This window comes from Sparus aurata, chromosome 1, assembly GCF_900880675.1.
Source record: "Sparus aurata chromosome 1, fSpaAur1.1, whole genome shotgun sequence".
Lineage (NCBI taxonomy): Eukaryota > Metazoa > Chordata > Actinopteri > Spariformes > Sparidae > Sparus > Sparus aurata.
In genome coordinates this window covers 9,689,988-9,706,861 of record NC_044187.1, presented here as the reverse complement: position 1 = coordinate 9,706,861, position 16,874 = coordinate 9,689,988, and the positions used below count along the sequence as shown (strand labels likewise).

Here is a 16,874-nt window from a genome sequence, read left to right as displayed (position 1 = left end):
TACTCCATGATACGCTCGTCTGATTGTATCTGAAGGCTCAGCTAAAATTGCATCTCTCCATTTTCAGGCAGCACGCCGGAGATAAAAATCGAAGTATTATTTTTTTTGCTCTCTAAACGTACGCGCTGCCCTCCTAAGTTTGTTCATTTGAGGGATTTTAGAAATAGAAAAAAAAAAAGTCTTTAAGAAGGCGAAATACCTGTTAATGTCGGCAGCGTCGGAGAAAGGTCAGGCGTTAATGAGGATACGATGTTTTCAGCCCGCCTCGACATGCTTTCTTCTCGGATATTCAAATTCAAATCAGATGTCATCGACTCGACAGAACATGCGCTGGTTACTGCAGGTTACAGCCGACACGCGGGAGAACTCAGAATAGCTCCTTCTTAAGTGTCGCCAACTTTCTGCTCAGCTACCTGTTGTTGTTCAGCTGCTCTGCTTCCAGCGTGTAAATGGCAGCGTGGTCGCTCCCCTGACGGCGTCGCCTAGCAACACTGTGTACATTTGTTTCCATGTGACACTTGAAGTCGTTTGAACCGGCTTTTCGTAGCCGGTCACACACAAAAGAAGCATCCCTATGAATTAATACGTTATTCTTCTTGTTGTATTTTGCGCGTCGTCTGTCCGTGAGGTCCTCGTGGATGGACGGTTGATTATTCCGTTTGTATTTATCTGTATTTTTCTGTTGTTAAAGTCTACTTGCTGTTGCTGTTGCAATTCAGTTTAAAGACAATGAGGGTTTACTTGTACTGAAAGCTGGTAAACAAACAAAGCGGTGTCTAAATGTTTTTTTTTCCAAACAACTTATGATAATTCTTGTCACAAAAAATGTTGAGTTCCGCGTCACAAGACGGTGTATTTAAAATTATTCCAGAGCAAGCTTCCTGTTTATTACTGGCTGCAACGGCGTGGATGTTATCGTTTTCACCTTGCGAGACTCTGTGTGTGTGTGTGTGTGTCATCGTAGGAAAATGTGGCCCTGGAGACACCTACTGTAGCGGGAACTATCAGAGAAGCAGTTTTGAGTACTTTGCCAGGTGTTTATGTGTCTGTCTGTCTGTCTGTGGACAGATTGTGTTGACACAATAACGTCACACCTGCGCCAGATGCAGTAGTTAAGCTCAAAATGAAGGCTGAGTTCGAAGAAGGGTGCAGTGTGAGCGAGGTAGCCAGGAGTGGGAGGTTAGGAAGTCGGGAAGGAGCCATTAAACGCCCCCACTTTATGCCCCTGGCCTACATTTGTTGTGAAGCAGTCGCAAAGTTTTCCAGGTGAGTGGCTGAGATGGAAACGAAGGCTGAGCATGAAGGTGGGTGCGGTGCGACCCGTCAGTACTCGTGTGACGGCGTGGTAATGATTAGTGACGGGTGTCTCGGCTGGTGTGATCCAATCACAAGACGGCCCATTAGCTGATGAGCCGCAACAATCTGCTAATCTGCCAGAGGTCCAAGCCTGACACGCAACACACGACACATTAAAGGCTGAGCTATAATTGCGTTAATATATAGAGAATTGCATCAAAGGGGCTCTGTGGAACTTCTGCGTTGTGCCGGAAGTCGTTTGTTTCACGTTAGCGGACTCCATCTCCGAGCTAACGTTAGCGGCTGCTGCTCTCTGTTAGCGGGGGGCCCGATGGAGGCACTTGAGAATGTGTATAGAGTCACATCCTTTGGACTGTCGCGTAAAAACCCGACCTGGAGTCCTTCACGAATAAATCCACAGTCCGGCAGCATTTAACAACGGAAACAAATCATCCGCAGGCTTTTATAGGCGACCGAGAGACAGAGAGAGAGAGAGAGAGAGACGGGGAAGGTCTCATTCTTCGTGTCACGCTACAATCCGCTCACATATGACCAATAAAAAAAGGGTTTAATAGATTTAAATTGCTATAAATTGTTACATAGATCTGCTTTAGCATCAAAATGCATTGATAAATCAAGCCTGTGTGTACGTTTAGGTAGAATACTTATAATAAACATCAATGTAAAGATGATGTCATGTTACGCAAAATGCAAATATTGAAAACCAGTCCTGAATTTTATCTCCTACTATTTATTCTTTCACCTGCATGCCAATAAACACTGATTTATTGTTTATCAGGCAGATATTAAGTGGGACATTATTCAGATTGTTGTATTGTTACGCTACAATAACGATAACCCGGTGTTGTTGTTGTTGTGTTTGTTATTGCTGTAAAAAACTATCTGGTGGAATGGAAACGTGCACCTTTGAGTCGATGTGTCCAGTGCGACTGCATACGGAGAAACAATTATCGTCGCGTGGACTCGATCTTGCACGCTGCTCTGCCTGTAACGTCAGGAGCTGTCACGGTTCACCACAACATTTACCCCGGCTGCTGATTCACATAACCGCTGCATCTATTGGAATTTTGATATCTGCTCTCTTCACAATTATAATTCTCTGCTACTCCAAAAAAAAAAAAAAAGGTAGCAGGGCTGAGCGTGACTGAGGTGATATAGATAGATACGTTTTGCTGCTAACAGTGTGTAATTTCATGTGACTTCTTCCTCCCGTGTAAAATCACACTCTCAGTAGAAGCTCGTGCGCTCGCTGTGGCCGTGGAAACAGTCCTGAGCGGTTGACAGCGCTGCTTGTTTGTCATTACCCAGGATTCTCAGTGTTGTCATGGTAATGCATGTCTGTGGGAGATCTAAGGGGGATAGAGAAATAAGGACGGGAGTACATCTAACATTGAGCCATTGTGATACATTTAGAAACTCCTTGCCTTCGCCTCGCTTAAGTTCTTTTTTATTTTGCTCTCGTCTTGTAAAGCTCATTGTGTAACCGGCGGAGCTCCGCCGTCTCAACAAAGACGCTCTGCTTCTTAAGCTGCTGTTCCAATTAGTAATGCAATTTTGTGGGGTTTTTTTTTTCTTCTCATTTTATAGAGGAATCATATTTCAAGTTAATTTTCAATTTCAGCTAATTGTACGAGTACGGGAACCTGCGTTTAACGAGTCGTAAACTTTCCACATTATATCCGGATTCAAATTAGATGAATGCTTCAGGGACGAGAATTAAGAGTTGAGATTGGAGATTTGAGAGGACAGGTACCTCTCTGTTGTAAGGGAACATATCTTAAGAAAGAAACAAAGATTCAAAGACAAAATGTTGGTCTTCGAAGAGGATTACAAATAAGAAAGCCTGCCCAACAATGGAAATTAATTAATAAATGTAACATAATTCATTCTCAGGGTTAGACAAGAGGTAGGATTGGGCATCAACAGCATTTTATCTTTTAGAAAACCCCGAAGAATATTTATGGAGGAACAACAGACGTGAACCTCAGGGCTTGTCCATAAAGTACAGCACATTTATTGGGGTTACCTTGTTTACCGTCCCCATGTCTGTGTTAGCGAAGTCGACATTAGTTACTGGATGTTACCTCTCGCTGCAGGTTATCGGTTCCTTTTCTTTTTATTGAGCATCAGTGATATGTTACATCGTTTCAAATAGAGGACACAATGCTCGTATTTATATTTTAACCTCCCATCCCAAGAACATGTTGGACACCAATCCAGTAAAAATAGATAACTGAAGGTAATACAAGATTAAAGACACATTACTTTTAGTACATTAAAAACATCCATATGTCGAATTGCAGAAAAAATCGACACTGGTAACGGCGACATAATCGCGACGCTGCCCAGCTCTGGTGTCAGTGTGTAAACTATTTGCTGCCATCCTGTTAATAGTTTATCAGTCGCTCTTTTCACCATGTGGAACAAATCATCAGTGTCAGAACTTCCTGTTAACACAGAAATAACAAAAGCAGCACGAAGGGTTAAAAATAACTTTCAACTTCCTGGATTGCTTTGACTCGTTACCAGGCAACAAATGGACCAGGAGGAAAGTCACAGAACGTTTCTGCAGCCCGACACAAATAATCTGGCACCAATAATACGGATTTGTACGGATTAAACAAACGAGATTATCTCATCTTGATCTTTGTGAGCTCTAGAGGTGCTGGTAGTTTGATTTGGTCTATAGCCATTTCAAGTCTTGGTACTGAGCGAAGCTAACAGGCTGCCGGCTGTAGGCTCATATTTACCGATTCAGCTCTCATCAAGAAAAATAATTAATACATTTAGCAAAATGTCAAAGTATGTCTCCGGTCTGAAAAAGCGTCCCTCTTGTTTACAACGCTTTCTGGTTTGGATGTCTCTCATTTTTAAGAGAATTTAGATTAGAGCAGAAACAATTAGCCAAGGAAATTAATTGGCAACTATTTTAGTATTTGAATGAATCATTTTAGGTTCATTTTCATGCGATGACGCTCTCCAGCGCGAGGATCGACTGCCTTCTCTGTCTTGTCTCATTTTGTTTTATTGTGTGAAGCACTTTCTGTTACTCGGCCGTATGAAAAGTACAAATAAAGCTTGATTTTTTTGACGGCTTGTAAATTGATTCTATTTGGTTCTTGGACTGAGACAAAACAAAACATCTTTCTTTTCGCTCGCTACATCCTGAAGTGTTATTGACCAAACTACGAATTGATGAATGGAGAAATTTGTTAAGGAAAATAATCATTACTTGCAGCCCTGGAGTGAATAGTTGTCGTTTAAACACGGCATGTTTTCACCCTCTCAGATGTGCTGAAATTAAGGAGGCTTTGAATAAAAGCTCTCCGAATAAAACCAATCTGCAAAAAAAATAAATACTTGAAGACATGAAAACATGTCACGCCGCAACACAATGCACGAGAGACAGAAAAGTGACAGTGACAAAGGGAGAAAATGATAGGCTGACTGCAGGCGGCCATTATAAAATCATATACACCTAATATTGCTTTCACTCACAGATTTTAACCCCCTGCGTGCGCCTCGACACGCGGAGAGGCAGAGCACGCCGCACTTCTAACACCTACTGTAAACAGCTGTCAGACATCAACGCCGTTTCACTCGTTTTCTCTGGTTCTGCTCTCATGTACATGCTGCGCACACACACACACACACACACACAAGAACACACACACTCTCACTTTCTTTCACGCTTTCTCGACACTTTTTCCAGAATGTCTCCAACTTGGCTACAGAAATGCACAGCTCGCTCTGGGAATCTAAAGGCTCGTTCAAAAGAGAGATACGTAGCTCGTCTACACACACACACACACACACACACACACACACACACACACACACACACAGACTATATCCCCGAAATGACATAAATATCCAAACATGACTCCTGACCTCACTCAAACACACAGAATCAAGATGCCCACCCACTCATCGACTCTGTCACTTAATGATTCACACACACACACACACACACACACACACACAAACACCCTCCGCAGCGCAAACACACACACACAGTGCACACTTGGCTGCCGAGCGCTGATATTTCCCCCTGGTGTTACTGAGTGCTAATTGACAAAAGGTTTGTATGGTTTTAGCCCCTGTTGCGATTGCCAATTGGCTGAATTCACAAAGCTTGCGGATAAGTGGAGGGCTAAATTGAACAACAGAAACCAACAGAAAAAAACACAGAGAAGAGAAAACATCAGTGACGTGAGAAACCCCTTCCCCGGGTTAAAAAAAAAAAAAAAAACAGGCAGCGGGAAGAATCAGTCAATGTCACCTTTATCATTATCTGTCAGTATCACCATGCAGCAGCTTACACCATTAAGTTTATACACTGCGGGCACAGTTTTTAATATGCACACGCTGCATCTCCATCTTATCCTTCATTAATCGTCTATCAGGCGCCCTGAGGACTTTTTTTTTTTTTCTTAAAACGGTAGGTAATGCGTTTTAGCAGGATTTAATTGTGTTTGTTGAAATGCTCTTTCAGGTCGCCAGAATAAATATCAGCAATGTATGTTTCTGCAACGTGAAGGCCCAGTCCCACCCAATAGTCCCCCTCGCCCACGCTACTTAATCCTAGCCCTCAGTTCTGTGTGTTCATGTCTAGGATTATTATGGTTTCCTGCTTCTTGTTGATTGTGAGGGGTAAGGTGAAGTGTGAAGGCTACATAGCCCTCAGAATGGAGATTAAGTACCTTGTTGTTTAAATCTACGACGGTCCTTTTCTTTGCAACAAGCACAAAACAATCACAACCAGAATGATGATGTCTCGGTAGCTAACTAGCTGGCTCGTAATGTTGCGTCGTTAGTCGCACATTTTCACGTATTTCAGTGTTGCACCCCTTCCCATTGATCGCATATGACACCCAATATTTTACTCAAGGCTAGCAGCTAAGTTGCTGCAGTCGGTACCGCCCCTCTATCATCCCACCAGTCCAGGAACGCGGTTTGCTAATGTTAGCCTGTAAAGCGCCGCTGACGTTAGCAGCCAGTTATAAAAGGCAATGTTTCTTTTATTTGATGGCTTGATTGATAGCATGTCAACGCTGTGAAAGAATGATTGTCTATCTTCATCAGTTAGAAGGCAAAAGGCATCATGATACTACCAGGACTGCCACAGCAGAAGACGCCATGTTGGAAATAACTGATGACGAATGAGGGTCTTGAAGCGTTTTCCCAATTTATAGGGGGACATTTCAGCCACCACCCCCTGTAACACTGCTCTGACGGGCAGGGATTGCAACTTTGAGTACTGTACTTACAGTCTGGTACAGTATGATCATATTAGGCTTAAAACACGGTGACATGTGGTCACTGGGTTGTCAGCTTTGTCATCTGCACAGATCAACAATTTTCCAATCCATCTGGTAAGATCAGAAAATGACACCACCACTGTACTGTGCTGCGGCCTTTAAAGGGACAGTGTGTAATATATCAAGTATTTAGCGCCCTTTTAGCTGTGAGGTTCTACATTTCAACACCCCTTTGCTCACCCCTCCCGTTTAGCCTTACTACGTAGTACCACGTAGTGCTTTGTGTCCCTCTCGGCAGTCCATAGTTTTTTAAAACCGGAAAGACATGGCGGCTTCCATAGAGCTTGCCCGTGCTATGTATATTCAGATAGGTAATTCTTCGCTCAGGAGGATAAGTCAGATTGTTGGCAGAGGTAATTTTACACCAATGAGGACTTACTTATGAACGAAGACGTTAATTTGAGTTAATAAATTACTTAAATCGTTACACACTGTCCCTTTAAAGCCAGGAAAAGACAACACTTGTGCCATATCATGACAATATATTGTCTCATATCACCATCTGTCATCTATCATCTGTCTTCTTCTTATTTCTCTCAAGCCACTGAGTCATTTCTACATATTTCGGGAAATAACAGCAGAAATAATGCAGGGTGGCAGACTCTTTTTCAGCCAAAAAGAGCCCTTTAAGGCTGAATAATGCAAAACATGCTTGACAAGGTGTAGCCTAGATATTTGCAGAGTATGGTGCATAGCATCAACTGGAAAACTTCTTCATCTCGACTGGTAAGTCGATACATCCGTCACGACTGTTTGGTGAACCGCTAACGTCGGCCTGTGTTCAGCCTGATTGTAGCGCTGCATCGCGAAACAAAGTGGCCTCATTCCTTTCAATTACACCACTGTGGAAGTGCGGCTGACCTCACCTCAACTTTCTACTTGGATTACTTGAAATGCTGCGCCGCTCTTCTCCGAGCCCCATTAAATCTGGGCGACACTATCTCACACACTTAGACGAACCTACGGCAGGAACGCTCCGGTTATTATCAACTCCATCGAGCATCTGAAGTGTTCTGCTGCTGACATACATACTGTTGCAGGGGAAGGAGAATCTCCTTTTGAATTTCCTCAAAGTTTGTTCCATTTTTTATGGGCTTATCGTTTTCTGGGGGTTTTCTTCTTGTCTTCTTAGAGAGCTCGGGCTCTGAGCCGTTGCTGTTGTGGGCCCGGAAAGCCCATTGAGACCCTGAATAGGATATTGGGTTATACAAACAAACTTGACTTGACATGACTTGACAGACTGAAACCACAAGAAATATGATTTTTCTCTTTGTAGATACCCCATTCACACATGTACCTCAAATACACATAAAGTAGCCTCTGTGCCTCAGCGATTCATTTTGATCCTCTACCAGAGCACAAAAAAGGAAGAAACAAAGAGTTGCTTGTCAACGCGACTCGAAGATTTCAGGTGTTAATGTCATCTGACTGTAATGAGTGCTATAAAGTGACCGTGGCTAACTGGTTAGCATGGCACCTGAGGTTCACGATGATAATGGTGGCAGAAACACCGCTCAGAACTGTTGAAACGATTCCTGGATTTTGAGACAGACGCAGACAGTCGCAGATCTCACATCTCCAGCCAATGACTGTGAACGTGTCAGCTGAAATAACGACTGTAACCGAAAGATTACTCAGATCGTTCAAACGGCAGTGACTTTTTAATGCGTCTTACTAACTCCCTTTAAAGAGAGAACACTGTAAAACTGTCACACATGATATGTAGAAAGATATATGATGATATAAGAAGGAAGCTGAAACTACATTTCTTGATTGTAAACCCATCGGGTCGTCACCTTTTGGTTTACAGACTATTATGAAGCGTCAAGTTTGGCACCATGGCCGTCGCTGTCTTAGATTTATGGAGCCAGAAGTGACAATATTTGGACAAGATTGTGAAGTTACTGACTTGATCTCGCAACTTGTCCATTAGAAGGTAGCAACGTCCTAATGCAAACCCTGTTTTATCATCTATTTCACTCTAAATGGGACGGTGATTTAGAAAATGAACACCGCGCCGTATTGAAACCACGGAAACTGTTTTCTGAGGTAAAAAAAAATATAAGAAGTTGTGTCCTTTTTTCATAATCTCACATAGAATAAGATTCCTTTTTGAAACCAGTGGCTCGCCCCCTGCTGGCCATTAGACAAAATGCAGATTTAAGCTAGTTAGACTAATTTGAGAACCAGAAGTCCCAGAAGTTTATATTTCAAAGACAGAAGAAAGACTGTATTGTTTTCCAGTGTAGCGCTAGTGAGGCCGAGTATTATGTGTATTTTTTAAGTCTAATGTGTGCCCAACAAGTCTTAATTTCTCTCACCACAACCAAATCCACGTAGCTTCCACGTAGCTACATGATGGACCTGCTGTGTCTGCTAATGGTTTTTAAGCTACGACCGGACAATCACTGTTGGAGGGAAGTCAAAGACGGTTTCTGAGAACAAAACATGGAATTGAGTCTCAAGAGCGCTCACTGTGCCACAGAAAGAGATTTATACAATTTGATATCTTTGATGAAGCCGTTGATTATCAGCGGGTCGTAAAAAAGGAGCTTCAAGGTATTAAAAAGACCCAAACAGGGAGTCAAATACATTAGAGGATTCAAACGGCCCCTCAAAACTGAAACTTATCTGTTTGCTAACAGATCCAATCTTCGCCCCTTCTCCTCCATCATTTTCTCTGTCAAGAGCCTCTCTCAGGATATTTCAAGCAACAGGAAGGGGATACAAATGACGCCCAAACCCTGGAGAAATATTTCACCAGGGAGGCGAGGAAACAGAGAGAGAGATGTCTGAAAGATAAGGAAGGAGAGAGAAATAAAAAAAAAACAATCTCCCTGTTGCTCTCCTGCAGCAGGTATCTGGGGGTTTGAATGACAGATCTTTGTCGGGAAATGGAGAAAGAGCCAATGTGCGGCTCAGTCAGGGGAGGTAATACCATTTCAATAGTCCGGCCTCTAGTAGTTAATGGGACAGCCAGAGAGATTTCTGCTCTTAGCCCTGAAGAGCACCTGAGAACAGAGCATCAGAGGTTTTTTTTTATTTTTTATTTCCAAGCCTCTGCAAGGCCACAGTGTCTCCAAACTACCTCCGCCACCGAGACAGTGCAGCCTGCAGAACAGAGGGCAGAGGTAATGAAACAGAATAGAGACGAGTCGGCTGGGAGGACAACACATCTATTGAACACTTTCTCCATCTTTCCCACCCTTTTGTTATTTCTTTTTTTTCCCGCCTGCCTTTTCATTTCGCCCCGCGGCGTCCCGATCCCTCTCCGTGCGTATCTCTCCGTCTCCATCACCACCTCTCGCCGTCTCCGTCCCCTCTCTCTTCCTCTTCTCCCTCCTCTCTCCCTCTCTCAGCATACACACCACGATCTCTCCTTGATTTCCAGAGAGAGGCTGGTATAGCAGCAGCCGGCATACAAACTAGCTGACTCAATATACACACACACACACACACACACACACACACACACGGGCTGCATGAATAGGGTGTGTGCATTGTGGCGGTATGGAAAGATGGAGGCAGAGATGGCGAGAGATGAAAAAGAGGAAAGAGGAGGAGGAGGAGGATGAGGAGGATGAGGAGGAGGAGGAGGAGGAGGAGGGAAAAGGTGTTTGGGGATTGGGGATGGAAAGAAGAGGAGAAGGTGTGAGACCTTTGCTGGAGAGTTTGGGTTTGGATTAGCTCCGGTTCTGACCCGCTGGCATCAGCAAGACATGCGTCAGCATACATTAAGCAGCTCATTCATCATTCACGCTATGAGCGCAGGGTATGAGGTCACCGTTGGGTTGTCTCATTGTTTCAAAATGTAAAGCTAAGTTAATGAAACGGGCTCTCAGGAAGCCTTAAAGTACGCCCTGAGACCCGGAATGATCCTAGTTTTCAGGATTCACCCGGCGAGAAGAGAGACCCATCAAAATTTGATGAGCCTTGGGCCAAAAAAGTTTAGGCACCATTGCATCAAAGACAGTGAGGTGTAATTCAGGGCTGTGAGATTATGAGTTATGAGAACATGGACTTGCCATCAAACTGCCTCTTTATGGACTATAATAAAGGGCTGTTTCACTCAAATTCAAGGGAAAACATTGTCTTGCTCACCTATAGTATGGTGGCATTAAGCCAATGCAGATCTGTGGCCCTGGTTTTCACCCCTCACCTGTTTGGATTGGTTAAACTGGACCCTGATGCATTTTGTTTCAACTTGTGTGAAAGCTGTCCATCAAACAGTGGTGCGGACCAAACACAACTGCACCACGCAAGACCAGCCGCGGGGATACTGATAATAGATATTTGATTTTAGCACAATCTTAAAGGCTACATTATGGCTTACAGCCAGAGAGAAGACAGGAAATGTGAGGAGAGAGGCAGAGTGACACGCAGCAAAGGGCCACAGGTCGGATTCAATCGGCGGACCGCAACCTCACAACACACACACACAGCATAAAACAAACCAATTATTGACCTATATGCACTAAAACATAACACTGAAAAGGTATAAAGCACAAAATAACTTGCGTCCTGAATGAATGCAGAGGTTGTCTGGAAAAAGAGTTCGTTAAAAAAAAAAAAACATGGTGAGTACGAGCAGAAAGATGTATATCTGAACTCGTCTGTTCGTATGACTTATATTCACCTCTTTTGTTTTGTTTGTGAACTTTTCCTTCGGTCTGCACCAAATGTACCAAACTACAGGCATGCAAACACTCTCCCACCGAAACACACTGTAGGTAAATAGAACTAGAGCTTGAGCAGTTTTTAATTGAGCTACTTTCTATGGAGGGAAATGAGAGAAGTTACTTGTAAAACTATACTTTTCGACTGCTCTGAGGAGAGAAACGTATTTCAGATCCCACTCTGTTATACTGGGGTGAGGTGGGCAAAACCCCAGAGACACACAGCTGATGATCATGAGCCTGCAACGTCCTGAGAGGATTTGTTTTTTCCTGGCCTTTTTTTTTTATCTCGTGTGAACAAGATGCGCCTATTTTTCCACATATTTCTCAAACGTATTCCATTTCTATACTGCACATTCTACATTCACACACAGGAATGCAATTATAGCAAATCTATAAGAGAAAACATCGTCGGCATACAATTTCAGACGTTTGGTAAAAGATAATTGGACAACATCTAAGTTCATTTACTTAACACATGTACAATGTGGGCACCGGAGCAGGGCATGTCTCAACATGTTGTCAGAGAGGAGACTGACACACAGCTAGTACTCGAGTATCAGTACTGCAACAAAATGATACTGAAACCATTTCAGATATTCAGAATCGTGTTGTGTCTTTTGATACTTCTGACAAGGCAAAATCAAAATACTTTTGAAGTAACAATAACGCATGCGAGTTCTGCATCGCCATTGTAAATCTGGCTTCTTAGTTTCCTCTGAAATGCAGTGAATTATAGGTAAAAGAGGCAAAAGGTAGAACTACTCAGTGCCTCACCATTGTACCTAAACAGTACTCAAGTTACTTTACTCAGTTACATTCTACTGACTGCTTTCTTAAAGGTGGGAGAACAAAGAAGAAGACAGAGCACATAAGACACAACGGAGAGCAAACCGCCCATCCTCTCCTCACTATTTGCATACTGTGTGCATACGTGCGTGCGTGTGTGTGTGTGTTTGTGTGTGGGTATGTGTGTATGTGTGTGTGTGCGTGCGTGTGAGTATGTGTGTGTGTGCGTGTGCGCGCGCGAGTTGCAACTTGCAACAATAACTTCCTAATTACAGTTCCCCAGTGTTAGTGCAATCTTCCTGAAATGCTAACTAGCCTCCTACTGGGAATATGGTACATTATTAATCCGTGTGCCTGCCTGAGCGCGCGCATCCTGTGAGAGGGAGTGTGTGTGTGTGTGTGTGTGTGTGTGTGTCTATGCCTCGTGCACACGTCTGCGCGCGCGTCTCTGCACAGCCCCCCCCCCCCTCGCGTTCCTATTCAGGCGCTTTGTTTCGTGCAGGCGTGGTGTGCACATGTCTCAGTTTGTGCGACACACAGTGTCGTGTCACGAGCGTGGGCGTGTGTTTGTGTGTTGAAAAGCGTTTACACTGAATTTAAAATGTGTGTGTGTTTGTGTGTGTGTGAGTTTCGCTTACTTTAACCTAAGATTTGCTTGCAGAGGATCTGTATTCCGAGTGTGTTGCAGTAACAAAACAGAAAATGAATAAATGCAACAGAAGACAATATCCCAACAATAGCAAAGTGAAAAAAAAGAAAAAGAAAAAGAAGTCTCCACATTGAGACCCAGTCAGCAGGGAGGTGCCATGTTAACTATGCATGCAGATTTGCTTCCACACCGCGGGGGTATTCCCTCTCCACACAGATCAACATTATGACAAGAGATACTGACGGCTCTCTGCGTACCAACACGCTTAATATGAGGAGCTGCTTTCTGTTGAAAAATGGATGCTCTGACAAACACTAACTGATGAGAGTTGATTTAGAAACTTATCCTGGGATTTTAGCGGACGCGTCGCCCCACGTCGCTGAAGGTGTGCAAAACGCAGTAAACGGAAGGAGGGATCTCCTGTTACCAGCGGCGGTTCTAGACCAGTTTTAATAGGGGGGCCAGGTTGGGGCCGGCTTTTTTGTTAGGGGGCACATACAGCCTGGGAAAACAAGACAAATCCCTCATTCAGACAAGGGATAAATGGGACTTCAAACAACGTTTACAATTTCAACAATTTTGATTGGGTAGTGAACTGCTGAGACACTATATTTCCACCTTTCCCTTCAAAACAAAATCAGTGCAAGAAATCTGTCATTGTATTATTGATGCAGACTCCCTGTCGGGGGGGCCACAGGGGGGTCCAGACTCAGAGTTACGGGGGCATTGGCCCCTGTAGACCCCCCCCCCTCCTTAGAACCGCCCCTGCCTGTTTCTTTGGTGTTCCTTGAGAAATTGCCCCCCAAAGAGAGGAACTGTGGTTGTATCACGGATGGGTAAACTCCCTCCTGGGTCGCCGGCAGATGACACAGAGGGGAAATAAAGCCCTTTTAAACTGAAGGTGAAGGTTGAGAGCAGCAGCCGAGCACACCGGCCCGACAGCGCAGACATTAAACCCATCACATTTCATTCATTTGTACTCGCAGACATCCTGGCAGCTCCTCTCGACTCAACTTGTCACTTTCCATTACTGCCGATTTTTTTTTTCTTTAATGTTGCCACCTGCCTTATTACGCCCCCACCATTTTTTGACATTTCTGCTGCTGCAGCACAAAAAAAAAAAAAAAAAAGCTCTCAGCTGCCTACAGAGGGATTTTTGTTTGGTTTTAGTTTTGTTCTCGGGAATCAAACGGAGCGGTTTGGTAACCACAGGTGCCTCAGAGTCCCTTTTTATTTTTTTTTGTTCCGGCCCGATTAGAAGTGTTCTGCTCTCACAACTCTCGAGACTGGAGGAGAGTGCGTGTGCTGCAGCGAGCACTGCAGTACTAATGCAGGATGAAAGCAAGATGAGCGACCTCTAAGATAGTTATCAGTGATTTCCCAGGGCAACCTGAGGCTACGCTGTGACTGTGGATCGCTGGCCTTCAAAAAAAAGAAGAAGAAGAAGAAGAAGAAGAAGAAGAAGGAGCCAGCCGACTGTGTCTCACACCCAAACGCATAATATCCCAAAATGAGTCACTGGAGCGATTCTGTTTTACTGGAACTACCTCATGTCTATTCATGGTTGTGAGAAGTGGGAGTCTGTTCCTCTCTCTCTCTCTCTCTCTCTCTCTGTCTCTCTCTCTCTCTATCAATCTGTCTGTCTTCCTCTCCTTTCCCTCTCTCCCTCTGTGGCGCTCAGCCAACAATTGGAGTCAGTCAGTGGAAAAAACTCTGTTAGTAGTCCATGCCCTGTGGGACGAAGTGGCAACAACATCCGTTACAATAGATAGTGGGGCAGTAGGCAGAATTCAACTGGCTGAGCGACTCCTGGTCACACACATGCACTCGGTGTGTGTGTGTGTGTGTGTGTGTGTGTGTGTGTGTGTGTGTGTGTGTGTGTGTGTGTATGTGTTTTAGCCGCACGTCCAGAGCGTTTTTAAAGGCTTATACGCGCTCATGCCAAAGTGGAAGTGGCGATAAACCCTCCACAAGCTACTTGGCATGCGGTCTACAAGTCTCTGCTCCGCCGGAGTAGGATGAGCGCCATTCATCCGAGAGATATTCTCCTCATGTCGATGTGTTGATGATGGCGCTGCCTGACACGTCACTCCAAAACGAAATTTTAAAAAAAAGAGGGGACACACAGCGCACCACTCACATTATCCTCCGTGCTCATTAAGCCATTCAGTGACCCCCTTCATGCTCTGTATGGAGGCATCTGCGTTCATTACGTTTGTAAGTGTTTCTCAATGTGTTCTGCTGCTCTGGAGAGGCTTCCTAAAGTTTCAAAGAAAGAATCCAGATGATGGAAGACGGGGAACCGAAACAGAGTCAGGAGCTGAAAGTCAGGATATCTCATCATCTTTTGGTTATAGCTCCCTCTCTCTCTCTCTTCCTCTCTCTCTCTCTCTCTCGGGGGTCCCCTGACTTCACCTAATCCCAGGAGCGTCCCCTTCAGCGTCTCACCTGTCTATACCTGGCCAGTGTCTTGCATGCACAAGCGCCAGCGGGCTGTTCTGCAGTGTATGGATCTGCACGTCGAGTCTGACTGGAGGAGAGGTGCACCTTTCCTCTCCTGGCAGCTCAGAATATGAGGTAATACAGTTCTACAGCGTGATCTTTGAACGTGTTTACTGCCACACACACACACACACACACACACACACACACACAAATAAGAAACATGCAAACACATGAAACTACCATTTCAAACAGAGCAGAGGGAGCTGGATGTTTCACAGGAGTGTGGAGGAGCCGCTGTCCAGGGTGCTGAACACTCCGCCGGGCTGCTGGGCTGCGGTGCCGCCTCCCTCTAGCCTGACACCGCAGCCTGTCCCGGGACCAAACACTCTACAATTAACGGCCAAAGTGACCAAACCTTAATGTGCGCCACATGTGACACGTTTGGGGTTTTTTTTGGGGGGGGGGGGCTCGGATTAAAGTTGCACAGATCATCACCAGGGCGCCGCGCACATCCAGCAGGAGCAGATACTGTCGATCTGGGATCTATGCGTCTGCGGACGGACAACACACGGGCACGGAGATAAGACGAGAGAGGCTGCCTGACAAGAGCCAACCAGCAGATCCCCCCCCCCTCTACCTCATTCAACACACACACACACACACACACCGATGGGAGGTCAGTGTCGGTGATTTCAGAACCGCAGGAATGCCAGAGCTGCTGGCGTAATTCAAAGTTGCCTACGCAATGCGAGTCCAGCCGTCACCCCCAAGAAAAATAAAAAAACGAAGCTTCGTGCGCAAAATCTACAGATGTGTTTCACTTTACCTGCTCCAGATGTCAGCGTGGAGGGAGACGGGAGAGGATGAAGAGGGACGTCTCTCCTCGGCAGAGCGGGGCTCCTCTCGCTGCCTCTGGTTGTGTTGATGTGGGGCTTCTTTTTCTTTTTTTTTTTTTTTGGTCAGTGATTTGATCCGGAGCTTGCACGTGTCTCCTCTGCGGCCCCTGTGTGGAGCCGGTGGCCGGGTGGACGAGCTCGGCTGTGGCGGCAGCAGCAGCAGCAGCCGGTGTGGAGGAGACTCACGGAGAGATCTTCTTTTTTTTTTTTTTGTCGGGATGGAAAAACGGCGCCTGATGTGATGCGCTGCCTCCTCGCCGCTGTCTCCCTCGTTCTCCTGTCTCTCTCCTCTCAGTTTCTGCCTCTCACACTGCGTCAGGCTCCACTCCCCCCTCCTCTCCCTCTCTCTCTCTCTCTCTCTCTCTCTCTCTCTCTCTCTCTATTTGACTGCCTTTGACTCTCTCTCTCTCACACACACACACCACAGTGGAACAGCCGGTGATTAATTCGCTGGAATTCAGTTTCTCTCCCCTCCTCTTCTCCCTCTCCCTCTCCCTCTCTCTCTTTCTATATGTGCCTCAATCACCCTCAATCCGACGCCTCTCCCCCTTCTCTCTCTCCCTCTCCCCCTCTCTCCATCTCTCCTCTCCCTCTCCCCTGAACTGAAGCGACCGCCGGCCAGCTGTTCCGGTGGAGCAGAGAGGGGTTTGCGTGGCACTTGACGCGCCGCAGACAGTCATTTAGATTAGATGCTTTCCCATTTGGAGAGCGAGATGGCCCGATAAGTGCCGTACTATCGAGCCCAATCTGGCAACAAAAAAAAAGAAAAAAGAAAAAGTTC

General features: G+C 45.2%; 1 protein-coding gene across 2 annotated transcripts in view; it reads right to left on the bottom strand.

The window, feature by feature from the left end:
* LOC115584721 (protein ELFN1-like) overlaps window positions 1–16,615 on the bottom strand; it is a 138,348-nt gene extending 121,733 nt beyond the window's left edge. The window contains exon 1 of one of the 2 annotated variants that reach the window (XM_030422360.1): window positions 16,024–16,615. The gene's annotated coding sequence lies outside the window, so the exon portion shown is untranslated. The remainder of the gene's footprint in view (window positions 1–16,023) is intronic. The other variant, XM_030422343.1, reaches the window with a different exon arrangement.
* Between the last annotated feature and the right edge of the window lie 259 nt (window positions 16,616–16,874).